This window comes from Hordeum vulgare, chromosome 6H (assembly GCF_904849725.1).
Source record: "Hordeum vulgare subsp. vulgare chromosome 6H, MorexV3_pseudomolecules_assembly, whole genome shotgun sequence".
Classification (NCBI taxonomy): Eukaryota; Viridiplantae; Streptophyta; class Magnoliopsida; order Poales; family Poaceae; genus Hordeum; species Hordeum vulgare.
Genome location: NC_058523.1, coordinates 157,381,187 through 157,390,671, shown reverse-complemented (window position 1 = coordinate 157,390,671; position 9,485 = coordinate 157,381,187). Strand labels below are relative to the sequence as shown.

General features: G+C 45.7%; 1 pseudogene; it reads left to right on the top strand.

Moving 5' to 3' along the window:
- The first annotated feature begins 7,163 nt into the window (after positions 1-7,163).
- On the top strand, positions 7,164-8,899 carry LOC123401446 (annotated as a pseudogene).
- The last annotated feature ends 586 nt before the right edge of the window (positions 8,900-9,485 follow it).

Sequence of the window (9,485 nt, the reverse complement as noted above, 5' to 3'; positions counted from 1 at the left end):
TTCGGAGTCCCTGATGAGATCCCGAACGTCACGAGGAGCTCCAGAATGGTCCAGAGGTAAAGATTGATATATAGGACGGATGGTTTCGGACACCGGAAGTGTTTCGGGCGTCACCGGTAACGTACCGGGACCACCGGAGGTGGCCCCGGGGGTCCACCGAAAGGGGGCAACGACCCCGGGAGGCTAGATGGGCCAAGTGGGGAAGGGAACCAGCCCCTAGGTGGGCTGGTGCGCCCCCCCCCCCCACTCAGCCCATGGCGCAGGAAGAGGGGAGAGGGGGGAACCCTAGCGCAGGTGAGCCTAAGGCCCGCCAGAGGGGTGCGCCACCCCTCCTGGGGGGCCGCCGCACCTCCCATCTGGGGGGCTGCCGCACCACCTAGGGTGGGAACCTAGGGGTGGCACGCCCCCTCCCCTCCTCCTATATATAGTAGGCACTTTTGGGCTTTTGGACATACACTTTTCCATCTCCCTCGGCGCAGCCCTGCCCTTCTTTCTCCTCCTCTTTGCCGGTGCTTGGCGAAGCCCTGCCGGGAGACCTCGTCTCTCCATCGACACCACGCCATCGTGCTTCTGGAATTCTTCCCCAACCTCTCCCTCCTACTTGCTGGATCAAGGTGCTGGAGACGTCACCGGGCTGCACGTGTGTTGAACGCGGAGGTGTCGTAGTTCGGCACTAGATCGGAATCACACCGCGATCTGAATCGCCGCGAGTACGACTCCATCAACCGCGTTCTAGTAACGCTTCCGCTTAGCGATCTTCAAAGGTATGAAGATGCACTCACCCCTCTCTCGTTGCTGGTCTCTCCATAGGAAGATCTGAATATGCGTAGGATTTGTTTTTGAATTTATGCTACGTTACCCAACAGAACAAGAGGAGACCGAGGTGTCAGGACCCAAGGTCTACTGGTGTTGATCAAGCCTGATTCAAACGTGAAGATGGCGGGAAGCAACCGAAGCCGTCCATCCAGGATCCAACGCGGGATAGACCATCGTACCGATTCACTTTAAGTGGTGCCTCGGCAGCCGTTGATCCCAGATCGTTCGGTGATAGTACCCCCGAGCGTCCCTGTCGCTCTTCCGGCACGATCACCTTTCTTTTTCTTCTTCTCTAGCTTTATCGCCCCCTCTCCTCTATGTAAGGCTATAAAAGCCATGATCCGAGCTCATGTGAGTTAGCTTATCTTCTCTAGGGTTTCCCCCTTGTGCGCCGCCGGTGTTCCTGGCTGGTCTTGTAATATAAACTCGGCCTTCGGCCTTAATTTAGTGAGTAAAGTGGTTAGCTCGAGCAGAAATTCCCTTGTTTTCCACTCCTCTATAAGCAGGGCCTGACAATGGTATTCAGAGCAAGTTCGTCCTCGACATAGGCTAGATCTGGTAGATGTGATGCTGGGGGTTGGCCAGTGAAAACCCTCCCTCACTCCCGATCTAGGCGGCGGTGACACCATGGTGGCGGCGATCATTCGGTATAGGTTTGGGTCAGGCTAGTGGTTGCAAAAGCTCACTGCTTGTGCAGTAAAATCCCACCACCCTCCCAGATCCGGTGTACTCAGGTGGCGCGGCGACGGTGGCGGTGTTGGCGGCGGTAGAACTAACAACACCAAGCTCGGGTTGCAGCTGCGTCTGTAGTAAAATTCCTCTCTTGGTCTGTTGGTCATCGGTGAGGTAACTGCACTTCACTGTCAAAACCCTCTCCGATTGTTCTCAATGGCAAAGATGGTGGGTCCTACAGACTCCACTTCCACAGATCAGCTTGAATTCTCCTCTCTCCAACTTGATGTCCAAATGCTTCAGAAACACAGAGTGCAAGATAAACAGGAATTTGATGAATTCAGAGATCTGGTGCATGATAACTTTCAATCTCTGCACAAAACCTTGGGTGATTTGCAGGGTTCTTTGGCCACTTTCATTTCTGGTTTTCCCAATCCTAGAGAAGTGCAGCACAACCCCCCAGAGGTTCCCAAGCAAGCACAATTGCTCACTCACCACAGGGCACTGTGAACAAATTCTTGGAAGCACATCCATCCCCTGCCACTGTTGGATCTGCAACATTAGTGGACAAAACCTCAAGCAAGGAACTGAATTTGGATGGTACTCTCAAGATGCCATACAGACATCCTCACTTTGTTGATAACAAGCAACCACAGGTAGAGATCAAAAACCTAGCTGTTGCTCAACAAGTTGGACTTGGCCAGCAGGTGATACAAGTGGAACAGGACCAAGGTGATGCACAAAATGCACACTTGGACAGGAGATTTGGCCTTGCCAACAGAGAGTGGGTTCAGGATAATAGAAGAGTGCACACTCTGGTGAAGCCTGCTAAGTATAATATCCTAGAGTTTGATGGTTCTAACACTGATCCTTGGATCCAAACTATTGAGATGTACTTTGAAGCAGCCAGAACTCCCTTGGAACAGAAAACTGAAATTGTTGTCACCTATCTAACATGGCCTGCTATTGAATGGTGGAGAGGAACTGGAATCATAGCTGCCCTGGTATAGGTTCTGTAGACTGCTGGGTGATAGATTCTCTGAAACTTCAGTGTGTGACAATGTCAGAACATTCCATGCCTTGAATCAAAATGGAACTGTCAATGATTATGTGTTGAAATTTGAACAATCAATGAACCTTATCAGAAGGGATAATCCTGCATTACCACCTAATTATTACAAGGCAAGTTTCATTGCTGGCCTTTCTGACGGCATCCAACATCATGTGCAATGCCATGAACCACCTGACCTACAGAAAGCTATTTGGTTAGCTAGAAGAATGGAGCAGGCACAACCTGTTAAAAGGCCTCCTCCACCTTTTCTGAACCAAGCAGTGAAAAGACAGATTCAATTTGACCCTGGTAAATTACCTACAAGCTCCAATGCTGCTGTGATTCAACAAGCAAAACTGAAAGGCATCTGCTACAAGTGCAAAGACCCATGGTTCCCTGGTCACAAGAAAGTTTGTAAGCTAGCAAACCAAGTACAAATCCAAGCACTGCAGGAGTGTTACCCTGATGATGCAGAGCTGGTATATTACACTGCTGAGAGTGATGAAGCAGAAACTCCTCCCCATGTTGATCAGGATGATCTTCCTCTTCACATTTCCATGCATGCTCTGATGGGAATTAGAACTACTAGGAAGCTTTGTTTTACAGTCACAGTCATGATAGGCACTACACCAGCCACAACACTATTTGACAGTGGCAGTACTGCAACTTTCCTCACACCAACCTTAGTTAAGAAAGCTAAGTGTGTTCTAACTCCCACCAAGAAAAGACAAGTGATTGTGGCAAATGGGGATACACTTTGGTCAGAGTTTATTGCTTTAAACTGCCCCTTTTCCTTACAAGGCACAGACTTTTCCACAGACTTCAGAGTGTTACAGTTACAAGGCTATGATGTTATCCTTGGAGCTGACTGGATGGCCTCATACAGCCCTATAGAGCTTGACTTTGATGAAATGCATGTAAAGGTCACATTACCTGATGGAGAAAAGAAAATATTCCAAGATGAAAGCCTACCTACTGTTCCAGTTCAAGAACTGTCTCTCACCGAAGCAATACCTAAGGAGCCTGTCTGTGGTGCTGTCCTAATACTCAACAAGATCATTGTGCAAGAACCTGTGGACCAAATTGTGCCTGAGCCAGTACAGAAAATTCTGGATGATTACTCCCCTGTTTTTAGCACTCCTACTTCCTTACCTCCAAAGAGAGCTATAGACCATACGATTACCTTCACACCTCAAGCTAAAGTGATTAATCAGAGGCCTTATAGACTCCCACATCACCAGAAAGATGCAATGGAAAGTATAGTGCAGGACATGATCAAGTCTAAAGTAATAAGAGACACCAATAACCCTTATTCCTCACCAGCTCTCTTAGTGAAAAAGAAGGACATGACATGGAGATTGGTTAATGATTTCAGAAAAGTTAATGAGCAAACAGTAAAGAACAAATATCCAATCCCTGTTATTGAAGATCTCTTGGATGAGCTAAAGGGAGCAACAGTGTTCTCTAAGTTAGACCTAAGAAGTGGCTATCACCAGATAAGAATGAAGGATGAGGACATTGAAAAGACTGCTTTCAGTACACACTGTGGGCATTATGAGTACTTGGTGATGCCCTTTGTCTTAACTAATGCTCCTGCAACATTCCAACTACTCATGAACACCATCCTAGCTCCTTATTTAAGAAAAATTGTCCTGGTCTTCTTTGATGATATCCTCATCTATAGCAGAAATATGAAGGAACATATGCATCACATACAACTGGTCCTTGAAGCTTTAAAGTCTAATCAACTGTTTGCAAAATTGAGCAAGTGCTCTTTTGCTCAACCACAAGTGGAGTATCTTGGACATGTCATCAAAGGAGATGGAGTTTCTACTGACCCTACTAGAATTGAAGCAATCACACAATGGCCAGCACCTGAAAATGTCACTCAATTGAGAAGTTTTTTGGGACTAACTGGTTACTACAGAAGGTTTATCCAACACTATGGGTTTATGTGCAAACCTCTGTTTAACTCCCTCAAGAAGGACATTTTCATTTGGGGGCCTGAGAAAATGAATGCTTTTAATACATTAAAACACAAGTTGACCCAAGCTCCAGTGTTAGCCCTACCAGATTTTTCTCAGCCCTTCATATTGGAAACAGATGCCTGTGCTTATGGGATTGGTGCTGTCCTTGTGCAGGAAGGTAGGCCCCTCTCCTATTTCAGCAAAACCATTGGACCAAAGGCTGCTGCTATGTCAACTTATGATAAGGAGGCACTAGCAATAATTGAAGCTCTTAACACTAGAAACACTATTTTGCTGCTTCTGCCCTGGTGATAAGAATTAATCAGCAGAGCTTGAGATATATACAAGAGCAAAAGCTCACAGAAGGAATCTAGCACAAACTACTGATCAAGTTGTTGGGTTACACCTTCAGGATTGAATACAAGCAAGGGAAGAACAACAAGGTTGTTGATGCCTTATCTAGGGTTAAATACAGATTGCAAGCACTTATTGCAAGTCAAGCTCAACCAGTATGGTTAACTGAAGTGGTTCATAGTTATGTGAATGACCAAACATGCAAGGATCTTCTGTCACAACTGGCAATTTTAGACAATGTTGTCCCTAACTATTCTCTCAAACAGGGGTTGTTAAGGTACAAAAATAGAATTGTCATTGGATTAAACATTGACCTGAGAACTAAACTTGTGTCTGCCTTACACAACTCTGAACTGGGTGGCCACTCTGGGCACAGAGCAACATATCAGAGAATGAAGCTCCTTTTCCACTGGCCTGGCATGAAAAATTTTATTGTGGACTTCATCAAATAGTGCCCTACCTGCCAGATTAACAAGCCAGAACATTGCAAATATCCTGGTCTTTTGCAGCCTCTCCCAGTCCCTGACTTTGCTTGGTGCCACATCAGCATGGATTTTAGAGGGTCTCCCCACTTCACAAGCAATGGACATGATCCTGGTAGTAGTGGACAGGTTCACTAAATACAGTCATTTCATTGCCATGAAACACCCCATAACTGTCACTACTGTTGCAAAAGCCTTCACTGAAAATATCTTCAAACTACATGGACTCCCTTCAGTTATTGTTACTGATAGAGACAGGATATTCACAAGTCACCTTTGGCAAGAATTGTTCAAGAAAATGGGCATTAAACTCCACATGAGCACATCCTATAATCCTCAGTCTGATGGACAGACAGAAAGAGTCAACCAATGCTTGGAGAATTACTTGAGATGCATGGCTTTCTTACAACCACAAAAGTGGCTCCATTGGCTCCCACTAGCTGAGTGGTGGTACAACACTAGTTATCACTCCTCACTACAGCTCACTCCTTTCCAAGCTCTGTATAATAGACCACCAAATATGTTGTCAGAAGCTGCTTTATATCCTGCTGATCTAGCCCAGGAATTTTCCTCCATTCTCAATGCAGAGCAGATTGCATCCCAGATCAAAGGAAACCTGCTCAAGGCTCAAGAAAGGATGAAGATGTATGCTGACAGAAAAAGATTAGAAAGGACATTGGAAGTAGGAGACATGGTATACTTAAAATTGCAACCCTACAGGCATACAACACTTAGCTTGCACAGATGCCTCAAGTTGCATTCTAAGTACTATGGGCCCTTCAGAATCATCCAAAAAGTTGGACGTGTAGCTTACAAGTTGTTGTTACCTGAGCAGTGCAAATTACACCCTACATTCCATGTCAGTAAACTCAAAAGGCACCTTGGACCTCAAGCAATCCCAAACCCCAACCTGCCACTACTACACACTGATGGAACAATCCTGCTAGAACCTGAGAAACTCTTGGAGAGAAAACTGATCCCAAGAGTGCAAGGGGATATTCAGATTCCAGTGGTTAGGTGGCTGATCAAATGGACTAACTTGGAGGAGAAAGATGCTACTTGGGAGGATGCCTCCTTCATACAGGAAGTCTTTTCAGCATTCCAGCCCTGAGGACAAGTCTGGTGTTTCTCGGGGGGAACTGTCAGGACCCAAGGTCTACTGGTGTTGATCAAGCCTGATTCAAACGTGAAGATGGCGGGAAGCAACCGAAGCCGTCCATCCAGGATCCAACGCGGGACAGGCCATCGTACCGATTCACTTTAAGTGGTGCCTCGGCAGCCGTTGATCCCAGATCGTGCGGTGATAGTACCCCCGAGCGTCCCTGTCGCTCTTCCGGCACGATCACCTTTCTTTTTCTTCTTCTCTAGCTTTATCGCCCCCTCTCCTCTCTGTAAGGCTATAAAAGCCATGATCCGAGCTCGTGTGGGTTAGCTTATCTTCTCTAGGGTTTCCCCCTCGTGCGCCGCGAGTGCCTTCGGCCTTAATTCAGTGAGGAAAGTGGCTAGCTCGAGCAGAAATCCCCCTGTTTTCCACTCCTCTATAAGCAGGGCCTGACAGTTGCCCCTCCCGTCGCCCTTCCCGTCGCCCCTCTCCTAAAGTCCATCATGGACACAATCAGTCTGCCGAGGAGGTATAATCCAGATCCTCCTCGTTTTGGATTTGTCGCTCCAGCCTAAATAAATAGAGGAGCCTTGGTCATAGACCTAATAAGATCAGATCTGATCAGCGTAGGCGTCGTGACATCAGTTAAGGCCAGTTGCTGATCTGATCAGCGTAGGCGTCCTGACATCAATTAAGGCCAGTTGCTGATCCGATCAGCCATGAAGAACAAAAGCGGTCGTCGCAGACGCAAAGTAAGTTTTTCTCTTTTGTGCCTGATCTTTCTACTTCATGTAAGACTCATCCTCAAAAGGCTGCTTATTTATTGTTCCAGCTAAATGCGCACCAAAAAACAACCCGAAACGAAGCCGGCACTGTCAATGGAAATGAAGACATGCTTAGCAAGCTGCCCAATGACCTTTTGCTCAACATTCTGGAGAGGGTGGACTCGCTCGATGCAATAAGGGCCTGTGTCCTATCCAAGCAAATGTTGAAGCTTCCCACCATGTTCTCGCAGTTCTTCATAAGTGTTAGTTCCATTCCAGCTTACCATGACAAAGCTCGTGTTTCTAGCCTTACCGTCAATGACATGCTACGAACCAACAGTGCTTTGGCGCATGTAACTGATAAAATCTTGAGCACAAGAAGCCCCGATATCACCATCAGCAAACTCAAAATCAGGTTCATTTTGATGCAACATGACTCCCTCACCATTGGCAAATCTGTTGCCCGAGCCATGGCAACCCAGAAGGTTGATTCAACTGAGTTTGAGATTATCACAGAGAAGGCTTATAAGATCTGCTCTCTTGCTGATCTCCTCCAGTACGGAAAGCAGTTCAATGATTTTATCAGTGCTTGTCCGGATGCATTTGCTGGCCTTAGGTGCCTGTGGCTTCGCAATATGAGGTTTGGTGAACTAGACATCCCAAACATCCTAGCCACTTGCAAGCTCTTGGAGTCTTTGCGTTTAACCCATTGCGACTCAGGGATCCATTTTGTGCTGCAAGTAGAGCATGCTCGACTTATTGATCTTGAGGTTGACAATGGGAAATTTGAGAGAGTTGAGCTGATATGTCTACCAAAACTCCAACAGATAACCTATAATGGTTCTCTTATGAAGATCCCATATATTTTGGTTTCGTGCCACAACTTTCAAAGTTGAGCCTTATTAAAACTGACTCCTGTTTGCAAAAGACCATTGAGTTAAGTCAGCTCCTTGCCAATGTTCCTTCTGTAAGCGATCTGCATCTGGATTTTAGAAGTGAAAAGGTACCCATTAATCATTTGATTAATCACATCTGTCCATTCTCACTCTATATATGATGGTATATGTAACAATTAAAACTTAAGTAGGTCTTCCCCACCAGTTGAGAATGTAATTTATATGGAACTTGCACTGAGTTTGTAAATTGTTTTTCTTCTATCCCAGATTTGGGTTATTCCAGAAGGCCCGGAACTGCTCACCCCTGTGCTCAGCAAACTACAACATGTGAATCTGGACCATCTTCCTGAAGGATGTGATTTAGCTTGGACAATGTTTATTCTTGAAGCTGCACCCTTCCTAAAACAGCTATGCATGACAGTATGGGATCATCGCTGCATAATGTTCACAGGCAAAGAGTTCCGGAAGGAAAATGGTTTGTGCGATAAAGCAAACGTGAATTGGAAGTCATATGCCCCTGATTTCAAGCACAAGAATCTGGTTATGCTCACCATCTATGGCTTCCAAGCTGACGACAATTTTGTGCGATACATAAGGTGTCTTGCGGAAGCTGCGTTTAATTTGGCTGAGATATCTCTGCACGACAGGAAGGTGTGTGAGCGCTGTTGTGCCTTGGATCTCAAGGTCAAGGACAAGGTTTGTCCATCAAGATATCCGCGAACCGCTGAGGAGAGGAACCAGGCGACTGAGATGCTGGGTTTGGCTTCGCAGGCGGTGATTCACTTCCGGTCCTAATTGAAAAATAAGCTTTCTTTGAAGAAAGCCACCTGTCTTATCATATTTTAGTTGGAAGGAGTTCCCTTCAGTTGAAGCTTGAAGCAAGTCTGAAGTTGCCATATTTGTGCTCTTGCTTTCCCTACAGTTCAAGTTTATTGTACTATTGCCTAATCAAGGAAATGTTTATTAAGTTTGAAATGTATCTGTGGCACCTTTTTTTATGTTAAAAACCAAGTGCTTGATATAATTGAATAAGTTGACGTGTTCACTATCCAGTCTATTACATTAAAAATGTGATACCGTGGATGCCATCTTCCACGAGGAAAAAGCATGCATGATTAGGTATTTGTGAGGTGATTACATCGTGACTGGTTACTTGACCTTGGTGGAACTGTATGTTATCTCTGGCTTAACTTGCTGAGCATGTTATTACTTCCAACCCTTTCTGAACATTTGTTCTTTCATGTAATGTGCCTGTCTGAACATTTGGCCCCAACGTAATGTGCTTTCTGCATATTTCCCCAACGCAAATACTTCCTCTGTACTGGTCATTCTATGATTTCTAGTACAAAATTTGTACAATTTTTCTCTCTCTCCTAAACTA